The 14275-nt window shown below is 42.0% G+C and overlaps 1 pseudogene; it reads left to right on the top strand.

Annotated features, from left to right (window-relative positions):
* The first annotated feature begins 5856 nt into the window (after positions 1-5856).
* Positions 5857-5973, top strand: LOC118604087 (annotated as a pseudogene).
* The last annotated feature ends 8302 nt before the right edge of the window (positions 5974-14275 follow it).

Here is a 14275-nt window from a genome sequence, read left to right as displayed (position 1 = left end):
CTCGGGGAAGGTGGGCTCTAGGGTCGTCGGAAAGAGTGGCTGTGCCTGTGGCTGGTGGAGAGATGGGCTGGGGCAAATTTACTGATTTGGGCAAATTTACTGGGCCTGATTAAAGAGCACGCGTGGGCACCTTGGAGAATGTTGTGATGAAATAACTGGTGGACTGAGAGACCTTGAAGGAAACGGAAGGGCCGTCTTAATTCACAGCCCTGCGTGGAAACAGAGTCGTGGGACCTTTATTGCCAAAGCCAGAGAGAACCTTAGAAATCACTTGAGCTAGAAAATGAGGTCCAGGGAGAGGAAGGTATTCATTCAGGGTCAAGCACCGATTTAGCAAAAGGGCTTGGCTTAGAGGCCAGGTCTCATGATGGACACAATTTTTTTAAAAACAACTTATTTGGAAAAGTTGCAAGAATAGTACATAGAACTAGTGTATCCCTAACCCAAATTCATGTATTGCTAACAATTTGCTCTATTTGCTATTTCATTTGCTCCCTCTCTCCTTCCTCCTTCCTCTTCATATTCTCCCCCACCCCACCCAATAAAGACATTTTCATGTAACTTGAGTAACTTTAATATACCTGATGAATTCCAGTTTTGTCCATTGACCCAATAATGAACTTTATATAACCGCTCCCTCTCCTTCACACACATGATGCAGTGTATCATTAGGTACTGTATTTCTCATATTGCTTTAGTCTCCTTTAATCCAAAATTTTTCTTCAGCCTTCCTGTCTTTTATTACATTAAAAAAGAAGAAGAAGAATGTTTTTCATTTTGGGTTTGTCTGATGTTTCTGCTTGATTAGATTCAGGTTTTGCATTCTTAGCTGGGATACTCTCTAAGTGGTGTATGGACACCTAATTTTGATGAAACTTGGCCCATTTCTGGATTCAAGTAGCTTTGGATTCTTTCGACTTCTTTTTCCTGCATTTCACTCCTCTCGTCTCTGCCCTCTTCTTTGTCCCCACTTGGCGCAATTGAATAACCAGAGATATTCATAGCAGCACTCTTCAGGTGGTATGAGTTTGCTCTAACCAACCACGTTTTTTTCCTCTATTAGAATGCAAGCTCTATGAGAGCTGAAAGTTTAGTTCTATTCCCAGAACATAGAATAGTGCTTGGCACACAATGGGCACTCAATAAGTATTTGCTGAATGAATGAATGAATGAATAATGAAGGATATTGAAGTAGCTTATTAGGCAGGGTGCGGCCAGGAAACACACAGGATGCTCCAGAATCCTGCAAGAATAGCTTTAGTATTATTTGCTTCTATTCTAATCTCATGATCAGAAATGCTGAAAATATTAAAATAAATGAATTTTTGTATAATGTTTTATAATTTTCAAGTCTGTATATCTGAAGTATCCCACTTGAGCATCATTACGGCCCATTGTCTCTATTTTACAGATAAGGAAGTTGAGGTTCAGAGGCTAAATGACTTACAGTCACTCATCTAGTTAGAGCTAGACTGGATTGGAGCCTTATATTCGTTCCACTTCCCTAAATTGTGTCTTAGTAGGCAAGGGCAACAGGAAACTCATGTGACATGAGGGCACTGTGTAGACCTGGGCTAGTTGTAGGTGGAGAGATGGAGAAGATGAAGGATAAAGACATTGAGGTGGACGTTTGGAATAATTTAACAGATGAGGCAAAGATTAGGGATAGAGCAGCTTTGGCACGTCAGCTTTAGGAATGAGTCCAATTCATTGCTATATAGAGCATTTTCCCCTTTAGCCACTTTTCCCAGTCAGGTGTCCGGGTTGGGAATAAGAACAAATATATCTCGAGCACTGACTGTAGGCCAGGTGCTTCATAAATACATAATCTTACTTAATCCTGTTTTCATATCACCCTTTTGGAAATGAAGAAATGAAGCTTCAGAGAAGTGAAGTAATTTGTTTATAGTCACACAGCTGATAAATGGCAGATAGGTCTGATAGCATAGCCTGTGCTTTTCCAAACTGTGGGAATGGGAGCTCTGTAAGCAATATACAAAGGTTGATTCTACTCCCTAGCTCAATGCTAACATGGGAGGGGTGGTAATTACAGCAAACAATTATAGAATATCTCTTTTTCTTCATTAATTTAACACACATACATTGATTGGAGCCCTATCTAACCCAGACATCATATTAGATGATTGGGGATATGTGTGAATCAATTAAGGGAGATTTTGACTGAAAGTAACAGAAAAGTGGACTCAACTGGCTTAAGCAATAAGGAAATACATCTTATCAAGTAACAAGGATAGGGCAGTTCTGGGGTTTGGGTTAACTTAGTGGCTCACCAAGGCCATCAGTGATGCAGAGCCTTTCCGTCTTTTGGCTCTGCCATCTTCAGGTGTTGACTTTTGTCCTCATGCTTGTCCCCTCAAGGTTACAAGATGACTGCTGAAGGTCCAAGCTTAATGTTCTCACAGAACAATAACCAAAGGTCAGAAGGCAGGAAAAGGGCATGTTACATATTTGGATCCCTTTATAAGAGTGAGGGAAAGTTTCCAGAGGCACCTACTAGACATCCCCTTATGTGGTGTTGGGCAGAATTTTATCATCTGCCCACTTCTAGACCCGTCATTGGCAAAGAAATGGCATTGCCATGTTGGAACTTAACAAATCAAGAGTCAGCCTCTGGGACTGGGGAGGGGCCTGGCTTCTCCTAAACTGCATGACCTCTAAAACCCTAACAAATCAAAATTGGGATTCTCGTTAGCAAGGAACGAGATGGAAAAGAGAATGGATGTTGGAATTGCAACCGATGGTGTCTGCCACAAGGGGTCTATTTTGGACAGGCTGGTCAAGGAGGCTCTATGAAGAGATAATGTTTAAGGTAAGAGCTAAAAAAGTGAGATGTGGAAAAGGTGGGTGGGGTGGGAGGAGAGCGTTCAGCAGAGGGAATAACATGTACCTGGCAGGCACAGGCAAGGTTCAACTGATGGAGATAGCCAGTAAAGGACAAGGAGCCCTTTTTAGATTCAGACAGTTTACTACTTACATAGACACCAAAAAAGGAAGAGTAGTCAAAGGTGCCAGTTCCTAGTGGCCCTGTCTCTGGTGACACTGAAACCAATGGGGCCAGATGGCTGCAACACAGATGTTAGGACATCCTGTTGCTGAGGAGCCAATGGCCTGTTGCTGCTAAGCAATATTAGAGTTTACAGCTGTGTCCTTAGGGGGCTGAGGCAGAAAGCCTCAGATCCCATCAGACCCTGGAGGCTATGAGAAACTGTCTCATGGCAACTCTCCTAGTAGGTAGGAAGGGAACGAGAAGTGCCCTAGCAGCAGCTCCTCACAAGATCGCAGGAGGATCCAGCCTTGCCTAAGTGGACTATGTGGAAAAGTGCAAGGTTGCCAGGGTGTCATGGTGGAGCCATTTCTCTACAGTGCAAAGACTTTGAGGCAGGTTGAAGTTTGTTCCACTGAGGGAACCAAATGAAGATGAATGTGGCCAAAGCATAATGAGTAAATGGGAGAGTTACACAAGACTGCAATAGTGAAATAAACAAGTGCCAGATGTAGGCTCTGCTAAAAAGTTTTGTCTTAAATGCAATGAGAAGTCCCTAAAAATTTCTGAGCAGGAGAGTGCATAATCCTCCACAGAGAAACAACCAGCTCAAGAAAAAAACCTTCAGATTCTGACAGTTGGAAATCCCCAATGAAAAGCCCAGGCAGGTCATTATAGCGCAATGGTTCTTCAATTTTTTTTATCTTAGGACCCTTTTATATTCTTAAAAGTTATTCAGTAACCTAGAGAACTTTTAAACTATGGATTATATATATTCAAAATTAAAATGAGAATTTTAAAAATACTCATTTAAAAATAACAATAATAAACTCATGTGTTAGCATAGTTTTATGAAAAATAACTTATAGTGTTATTATTTTATGCTTTTGCAAATCTCTGGTTCTTCATTCATTGTGTTGTGCTATCACAGGTTATGTAGCCTCTGGAAGATTCTACCATATACTCAGGAGAGAATAAGAGTAAAAAAAAGTAAGTAATGATTTACTATTATCTTGGAAATAATTTTGATTTCAAGTATCTCCTGACAGGGTCTCAAGGACCCCCAGGGTTACCATGTGCGGAGAGCCACTACTTTAGAGTGAAACTCATCATTGGACAAGCACTAATGCACGCACGCATGCAAAGCTTCCAACCGGTTTTTCAGTGATTGTATTGCTTGGGGTATTAGAGCAAAGTCTAAGTTACTGCACCAGATCCTCAAATACAGAAATGTAAGAAGATAGAAGTTAACTTCTCTTTGTTCCACAGGTCATTGACAGACCTAGCTTCCTTTCATTTCATTGGTTTGCCATCCCTTAAAAGATTATCTTTATCTAACCATGGGCCATCTGTGTTCCAGCTTGCAGGAAGGGAAAAAAAATCGTAAATTCAAGGCAGCAATTTTGTTTTAAACTAACGAAGCAGAAACAGCACATGTAAATTTCACTCCATTTTATTGGTTAAAAATTGGTTACATGACCTCATCTAGTCACAAAAGAGGCTGGGAAATGTATTCTTTAGCTGGGCAGCCAAGTAGCAAGAAAGAAATGATTCGAGGACTAACCAGCAGTCTGCAGTACCTCACTCTCACATATGAACATTTATACAAGTGATATAAGTTCATTTGCGAAAAGCCACAACATGAAAGAAAAAGCAAAACAAATAAAAACAACTCAGCAAAATGAAAACAAACGAAAGCAACACAAACAAAAAAGTTGGCAGAATTAGACAAGGCAAGGAGCATGGAAAATCTAAACCAACCAACCAACCCTATAATTGATATTCTCAAATAAAGAGAAAGATCCTACCATCCATAAAAGTGGAACAAGATGCCACTAAGAAAAACAGAGATGAGAGATTGAATGTTTTCCCCTAAAATCAAGAACACGCAAAGATGTCCATTCTTATCACCTCTACTCAACATTAGGAGGTCTGTGCCAGTACAATAGTCTACAATAGGCAAGAAAAATAGGAAGCATACAGATTGGAAAAGAAGTAAAACCATATCTGTTGTGGCTGTAGAAAATTCTAAAATATATTTTTAAAAACCCTATTAGAACCATTAAGTGAGTTTAGCAAGGATGTAAGACATAGGTCAATATACAAAGAGTAGCAATAAACATTTTGAAATTTAAAGTTAAAAATGCTATTTACAATAACATCACAAACATGAAATACTTAGGGATAAATTTAATAACACCTGCATGATTAAAACCACAAACATAGCTAAGAGAAGACACCTAAACAAATGGAGAACTCTACATATTCATTGAAGAGGAAATTCAATACTGTTAAAATATCAGTTTTTCCTACATTGACGACATATAGATTCAAAGCAGTCCCAAACAAAATTCCAGAAAGCTTTCTTTTTGTAGAAATTGGCAAACTATTCTAAACTTTATGTAGGATTGCAAAGGACCTACAATTGGCAAAACAATTTTGAGAAAAAGAACAAGGTTGGAACATTTAGAGTATATGTAAGATGTAGTGTCCATTCATCCATAAAGCTTCAGTAATCTAGAAGGTATGGTATTTATTCCTAATGGACCAGAATAGAGAATTCAAAAATAAAACCACACATCTGTGGTCAATTGATTTTTGACAAAGATGACGATATTATTCAATTCGATAGTCTTTTCAAAAAATGGCACTGGAACAACTGGATTTCTATATAAAAAAACAAAAGTACCTGAAATGGATTATGGACACAAACATAAAAGCTAAAACTTCTACAACAAAAGCAGGAGAAAATCTTCATGACCACGGTAAAGATTTCTTAACATAGGACACAAAAAGCACAAACCATAGAAGAAAAAATCGATAATTTGGACTTCATTAAAATTAAAACTTCTGTCTACAGCCAGAAGTTTGAACAAGCCCAATCCCATCTGATCTCGGAAGCTAAGCAGTTTCAGGCCTGGTAAGTACTTGGATGGGAGACCACCTAGGAAGACCAGGTGCTATAGGCACCGGGGAAAAAAAAGAGAGAGATTGTAAGCTAACTAGGTCTTTGCAATCTGTGAGGTCAATCAAGGGTTGCCTTGCCTAAAAATAAATAAATAAATAAAAATTAAAGCTTCTGCTCTTTGAAACACATTGTTAAGAGAAAAAAATATAAAGCCACAAACAGGGAGAAAATATCTACAATGTGTTTATATTACAAAGGACTTGCGTTCAGTACATATAAAGAACTCTTCGAACTAAATAACAAGAATGCTGTACGCCTGAAACTAATATAATATTGAATGTCAACTGTAATTGAAAAATTTTAAAAATGTTTTTTAAAAAACCCCAAATCCCTCAGTAACAAGACTACAAACCCAATTAAAATTTTTTTTTAAATAGACAAAAGATTTAAACAGACACTTCATCAAAGAATGGCTAACAAATACATGAGAAAATACTTATATCATTAGTCATCAAGGCAATTCCAGTTAAAGCCATAAGAATATACCACTATATATTCACTAAAATGATTAAAATGAAAAAGACTAACAATACCAAAATTTAGTGAGACCGTAGAGTAACTGGAACACTGCTAGTGGAAATGTAAAATGGCACAACCACTTTGGAAAAGTTTGGCAGTTTTTAAAAATAAAATTAAACATATATTTATTATACTATTTATCAAGTTCATTTTGAGATGTTAATCCCAGAGAAATCAAAACTTATGTCCACACAAAGACTTGAATATAAATGTACATATCAGCTTTCCTCCTAATAATCTCAAATTGGAATTAACCCAAATGTCTATCAAGAGGTAGATAGACAGAAGTCTGTGGTATACAATGGAATGCTATTCAGCAATGAGAAGAAATTACTGACATGAGCAGCATTATGAAGGAATCTCAAAGCTATTATTCTAAGAGAAAGAAGTCAGACACAAAGAGAGAAAATTGTATGATTCCAAAATGAAACTCTAGAAAAGACAAATCTAATTCATAGTGTCAGAAGGCAGATTGGTGGGTGCTTGGGACCAGGTGATTGACTGCAAAAGGGTGCAAGGGAACTTTTTGGGGCGATGAGAATTTTCTATATCTTAATTGTGATGGTGGTTACATGGGTGTATTCGTTTATCAAGTTTTATCTAAATGCACACTTAAATAGGTTCATGTTATATGTAGACTACATCACCAAGTTGAGTTTTTATTTTTAAATTTTAATTTGTTTGTTTATTTATTTTTATGGTGACATTGGTTAATGAAATCCAGTAGGTTTCAGGTGTACAATTTAACAGTAAGGCATATATATTGCATTGTGTGTTCACCTCCCATAGTTAGATTTCTTTCTGTCACCACATATTTGACCCCTTTTAACCCATCTACCTCCCTCCTCCCCCCTTCAAAAGTTGAGTTTCTAAAAAGGAAATAGAGTACAAGCTCCTAAGAGCTGAGATTTTTGTCTTTGTTCACTGCCATATTCCTATCACCTAGAACAGACTGGCATACTATAGATTCTCCATAAATATTTGTGGAATGAATTATTAAAGACACAAAAAAGGTCTTGGAGATTAAAAGTTTGAGATAAAATTTAAAATAAAAAATTCAATAGAGAGACTGGGAGATAAAATTGCTCCCAGAAAATAAAACAAAAAGATAAAAAGAGGGACAACGAAAGAGAAAAGTTTAGAGAAGGAGTTCAGATCTGACATCTTACTGCTAAGAGTTGCAAGAAAACAAGAACAGAGCAAGTAGAGGAGGAAAATATGAGTAAATAGATAACATAATAAACTGATGGACATGAGTTTCAGATTAAAAAATCACACCGAGTAGATTATAACGAATGAAAAAGACTGCCAGCAGGACCCGTCAGCATGAACTTTCACAACAATGAAGACAAAAAGAAGAATCTAAATGCTCCCAGAGAGAAAAGAACTAGAATCAGGATAGCATGGATATCTCACCAGCACCACTGGAACTTAGACTACAGTGGAGCAATGCTTTCAAATTATAAGGGAAACTGATTTGCTACCTAGTATTCCAAACCCAGCCAATTGATCAAGTGACATGCTAGAATCAAAACATTTTCAGAATACAAGATCTCAAAAATTTTACCTCCCATGGACCATTTCTCCAAAAGCTACTTAAGGATGAGCTGCAGCAAAAAGAGGGAGGAAAAAAATTTACAGATAAGACATAGTATTCAGGAAATAAGGGGTCTAACCATGAGAGGCAAAAGGAATCTTTAGAATGATGGTCAAGGGACCTTGTAGGAGCCTGAAAAGAACCCAGACCAGATGGGAGCAGGAGGAAGCAGGGTTCCAGGTAGGATGTTGCAAAGAAAAAATTTTTCTTTGAAAATACTGAAAGAAGAATTTAATTTCTGTCAGAGAATGTAGGGATTAATTAGCAATAAGTACATGGAAAGTTAAATAAAATTTTTTAAAAAAGAGAGAGAGATTGAGAGAGAGAGAGAGACAGAAGTTTAATCCAGGAGAAATGAAGTTATTCAAGATAGTGTACAACATGGCTCAGCTGTGAACAATATTTCCATAGTCATGATAATGTAAGCACTTAATGATATCATAAAATATGAGACAGCAGCTCTATTGGGAAGTGAGGGAGAAGAAAGATGACCTGTGTGTGTATGAGCTAAATCTCCATCTTCTACAACAGGAAGACAGTAAGCAATATTTACAGCTGGAAATTCAGTGAATAGTTGCATAAGCATGTGGTTTAGAAACATGAAGGGAAATACCAAGCAAAGTAGAACTGAAAGTGTTGGTCTCTGGGGCCAAGGATTGGAATGAAGCGAGAAAGGCCACGGACTTCTGTTTGTCTTTATAAGCCTTTTGGAACTCTTTGAGTTCTCTAACTATGTACATATATAATTTTGATAAAAATAAAAATTAAAAGACAAAGAAAGAAAGATAGTACAAGAGAGAAAGCGTATACACGATTGTACGACAAAAGTTGTCCCCCTGGACTGCTAGCAATTACAAAAGGTGAAAGCTATAAGAATTAGGCAGTATAAGAAGAGATATATTTTTCTTAGGCAGAAGCACAACATACTTTTAGTTAAAGGGTCATTTCTCTTCTTTTGTATAATATGTGTTTTTTGAGGGATTGCAGAAAAATGTAAAATGTGTTCAATGTAGAAAATAGGAAAAGAGAAGAGCGTATGAAAGCAAATAGCAATCACCCAATATTCGGGAATAGTCACTGTTAGAAATTTGGTCTTTCCTTCATTTTTAATGTATAAGTAATTGGGATCTGACAATACACAGCTTTATATCGTGCCATTTTTCACTTTATGTTCTTGTGTGAGAATTTTCCTGTCATTAAATATTCTTTGTAAGTATGAGGGAAGAAAAATAGTACAGGAAGTGAGGAAGTGGCAATTGAGTGTGTCAACAATTCTTTGAGGAAGAGGAGAAGAGAAATGAGGTGGGAGTTGAAGAACGACGTGGGAAAAGGGGAGGTGTCCCCGCCCCTGAGAGATACTCAATCCTGTTTGTAGACTGGCAGGAATGATTTGGTGGAGAGAATGATGATTCACAGTGGGGTGGGGGTTCACTCAAGGAGCAGAGTCTTTGGAAAGGCGAGGAGTGTGGGCTTTGGGGCAGCAGTGGAGGCATTGCCATGTGAGAGGGGCAGAGGAGCAGGAGGAAGAGGTGATGCAAACGCAAGAGGGGTTAGGATTTGGCGAGGATGGCCGAGTCCCGTTGACAGTTTCTCAGTTAAGTATGTGGTAAGGCGATCGGTTGAGAAGAGGGACGAGGAAGAGAGGGGTGGGAGGCTTGGGATGTCTTGTGGAGTGGGAGCAAAACCACCAGAGAAACAGAGCAGGACTGCTGGGCGAAGTCGAACTCATGTGAGGTTCGTGAGCATAAATAGCAAGTGACCTCAGTTAACTGTGAGATCCTCTCTGGCAATGGGCAGCTTCTAGGCCGGGCCTGGAGCACGCCCATGGTAGCAGACATCCAGGGTTGGCATTTTGGCAGGTACCTTATGACAACAGAAAGAGGGGACGAGAAGCGAAGGGGTAAAGGGATTGAAAGGGATGGACCTTAGAGTCTAAACTGAGCAAGAAGGGAGAAGTCAGGAAGGGCTGATGGCTAGTGAGAAAGTGGTGCCTGACCAGGAGGTGTCAACAAACTTGCTGAAGTGTGACCACAGGAGGACCTGTACAAGTGAGCTGGAAGGACGGGAGGTGGTGGTCAAGAAGTGGTGTTTGAAATCAGAAGTTTCAGAGGAGGTGTGATTTCTGGTGAGGATAAGGTTCTGGGAGGTGGGTCAAGGAACAGGTAGTAACAGGAGTTTCAAAGGATCTGGGATTTTTAAAAAAGGAAAGAAGGAAGAAAAATAAATGGAAAGCAAGGAGGACTCTTACCTTCTTTTGTCCAAGCCCTAAGGTACTCAGGGTGTGAGAGAAGAAAAGCCTTCAATTAAAAGGGCTGCAGGAGAGGCTGCCAGGAGGTGAAGGGTGTTCTGGGGTGACCACGGTGACTTGGACTTCTGATGGGAATGGAAGTGAAGAGGAGAGTGAGGCATGGAGAGACTGGTTCGGGGGTCTTTGCGGTGGGGTGGGTCTGGACCTCTTTCTGGCCTGCTGCTTCCTTTCCTCTGTGGCTTAGCCTTCCTCTGCCTTTGCGGTGGGGTGGGTCTGGACCTCTTTCTGGCCTGCTGCTTCCTTTCCTCTGTGGCTTAGCCTTCCTCTGCCTCTGATGAGGGTGCCCAGACTCTGCCTCCTGCTCCTCCTCTTCCTCTCACCTGTCTTCCGAAAGTGCTTTACTTTCCCCACAGAAAGACACTGCCTTAGCCTTAAATCACTCATGTCTTAACTTTGTTTTCCTCACCCCTAAGCCCTGGGACCACATTGATTTATCTTTGAGTCCCCCATGCATAGACCATGCTATGCTCAAGGTAGGTGCTCCCAGGCACATGCTCTATTAACCTGAATCCACTCAGGAGGGGAAAGGGAAGGAAACATGATGAATGAGAACCTTCCTTGTCCAGGCACATGTTAGGCCACATTAAATATGTCTGTGGTTTCCCTGGTGGAGCACTGGCACCCAGCATATCTTAGGAGTTATTATTTACTCCTCCTAACACCTCCTTGGGTAGATATTGTGACCTAGTTTAGTCTGTGTATTCATTTAACAAGTATTTCTTGAGTGCCCACTGTGTATCAGGCACTGTGTTAGACCCTGAGAATACTAAGTGTATATGAGTGTGCTGGTCCACCTTGGTTTGACCCCAAGTCCCCAAATCCATTCTCTGCTCTGCCTTGCCCTATAAACAGAAAGGCCTGTCCTTTTGGCCTGCATTAACCCAGCTCACTTAGCAGCTCCTTCTAAGTGTGTTGGGCCAATGGGGTAGGAGAGAAGTTGGAATGTTTATTCCTTGTTCCCACCTTGCTTTGGGCTGTGTTTCTGGCAGTGGCATGAATACAGCCTCTATAGGTCCACCCCTCCTTACGGTTCTAGGTCTCAAGGGACTTTGGTAACGGTCATCCCCTGTTTCCCGCCTCCCTGCCACCCAACACACATGGAACTGGGGAGACGCTGTTCTGAGCATTGGGGCCTCAAGCCTGTGGTTAAGTCCATAGAGGCCTCTTTGGCAGTGGCCTCGGTAGACCAGTTGTTTGTGTGTCGGCTCCTCCCTTCAACATGGCTACTGCCCAGCTGCCCTGTGCCCAGCACAGTGCTGGTGCAGTGCTCAGAGAAAAGTGATTAATGCATGGTTCTTGCCTTCCAGGATCTCCTGGACTTCAGGGTCTAATGCCTGACACATAGAGTGCAGAATTTGTTGGAAGGAAGAAAAGGATGGTAAAAGAAAGGGAAGGAGGGTGGGAAGGTGGGAGGAAAGGACGGAGGGAGGATGGACCTTGTATCTGAGTCACTTCCATGAATTTATTCTCTCAGGGTCACCCAGCCTGAGGTCATAACCAAACAGATCTCCGAAAGATCACAGATCGTGTAAAAAGGGGGCAACTCTGTTGTAGGGAAAAGACCTGAACTTGAGCATCAGGAGGCCTCGGTTAAACCCCAGCTTTGTCATTCTTGCCAATTCTATGACTTTGAGCAATGCATTTGTTTGTTTCCTCTGCTAAATAGGGATGGGAGAACATACCTGTCATGTTCAAAAGTGACACACGAAAGCCCCTTTCGGGCTTGTGTTAACGTTAGTTGCTATCATAGTCACATTCACATCCAGGCCCTGTCCCCAGGCCAGATGCCATCCTCACACAGGAGCGTTTTGTTCTTACTCCCTCAGAATTGCAGTCACAACCAAGAGTGAGGAGAACGTTTTGCCCTAATTGGATGCCACACACAACTAACTCTTCACATGAAAAGAGAAGAAAAGTCATGAAAATTGCGCCACCTCCCCTGCCCCAGGACTGATAAGTAAGCAAAGATCTTCAGCTTCTAAAAGACCATTTGGAAAAAGAAAAAGATGGGCTCTGGCAAGTGTTGAGGAAGCCCCGAGGAGGATTCTGACTCGCCCCTGCCCTCCAAGAAAGAAGAGGTAGAGGGGCAGGGCAGGAGATGGCGAAGGGGCTGGAAGCCAGAGGGATGGGGGCGAGGCAGAGGCCCCAACAGAAAGCCCCAACAGAAAGCCAGCTGTGATTCTGGGAGGTGCTTCTCCATCTCAGCGGAAGCCTGGAGGGACCTGGCACCAGCCATGTGGAGTAATCAGTTTTTTTCTAAAAGGGAGAACTTCATGATGAGCAGAAACCGAGAGGTTCAAGGAGTATAGACGTCCTGTCCTGCGAGTGTATGGGTGGGGAAGGGGACCTTTAAGCTCCCAGGTGCTGTGACAGACCCTAAGGAAACAAAGATGAAGTAGGCATGGTTCTTGCTCTCAAAGAGCTCTCAGTCTGGCGAAGAACATTTGGATATACAGAGCGGGACGTGGAGCCCGCCCTCATCATAAGCCATGGAAACACGTCAATCATGGACCAGGGGTCTGGCCTGGAGAAAGGAGCGTCTTGCTGGGATCAGGCTTCAGCTCTGGTGAGAGTTAAGATCCCCCACGGGGGAAGGTGGAGCAGCATCTGTTAGGGAACTGGAACTGGGCCTATTTTGGAGACTGGTCAGAAAGAACCGAGGTCTTATGCTCTAGGGACTCGGACGCCAAGCTGACCTGGGAGCAAGAGCAATGCTCCTTCTTACCGCTAGGAGGAGCCAGTGTCCTCGAGTGGGATGCAGGGTGGTGCTCTCTAGGGAGAGGGAGCATGAGTTGGGCAGGTGAGGAATTTCCTTTTAGAGTTATGCACAATCTGACGATTTCCATGGAACGTGGAACCCACTCCCCACCAACACATGTGTGACAGAGAAAGAGACAGCCCGGTATCAAAGGGGAGGTGTTTGTGGGAAGCACCGGAGGCCTCTGATGCTCCCCCTTCCCACATACCTAGAGCATGAGCAACTTGGTGGGGGGGCAGTTTTGACCAAGTCATTCTATCCATCTGAGCCTGTTTCCCCATCTGTAAGATGATGTCTGAGGTCCTCTGCTGTGGTTGAAGCAAGGATTCCATAGCCATAAAGATCCTGCAGTTGCGGGGTTCCTAGTGCTGCCCTTTCTGCTCTACCTTCAGCCTTTACTGATTTCCGGAGGTGCACCCCAGACCTTCCCACTGCAGAGTTTCCTGCCCCTAGCTACCCCTCCCTTGTCCCCAATTCAAAAACATTCCTGGGGGGGGGGGTAAGAGGCAGAATCCCTGGGAGACTGGAGACTTCTGTCAAAATTCATGCTCTTGGCATCACCTGGGCCTGTCTCTCAATCTATGATTCATTCTCAAACGCAGACCAAGTTCCCATCTCTAAACCAGACCTCTCCACCTGCACATGTCTCAGGCACCTAATATGCCCCAGGTTGAACCCACCACCCTGACTCCAGGCTGCTCTCCTTGGCTGTCCATCTCAGGTGTGGCCCCACCACCCTCCCAATTACCGAAGCCTGAAATCTGGGTATTAACATCAACCCCTCTCTTCTCACACTTCCCTTTTCCATGTCCATGTGACCCAAAAGTCCAGACAGGCTTACCTCTCTCGCTCTTTCTCGCCATTCCTGCCCTGGTTCAGGCCTGCATTATTTCTATCTGGAACCAGTTGGTCTCTCTGACTCCAGTCTGTCCTCTCTCTAATCTATCATCTATCTGCGCTGCTGCCAGAGAGCTCTTTCTAAAACACAAATCTGATTATGCACATCTCTGCTTTAAAATCTTGGCCACGGCCTTGTGGCTTAAAGATAAGCCAAAGTCTAAATGAGGCTTCCAAGTCCATTCATGGTCTGACCCTTGCTTCCCAGTCCAAGCTCATTTCCC

The sequence above is a fragment of the Rousettus aegyptiacus genome, unplaced genomic scaffold, assembly GCF_014176215.1.
Source record: "Rousettus aegyptiacus isolate mRouAeg1 unplaced genomic scaffold, mRouAeg1.p scaffold_m13_p_6, whole genome shotgun sequence".
Classification (NCBI taxonomy): Eukaryota; Metazoa; Chordata; class Mammalia; order Chiroptera; family Pteropodidae; genus Rousettus; species Rousettus aegyptiacus.
This window is presented reverse-complemented; position numbering and strand designations above follow the sequence as displayed.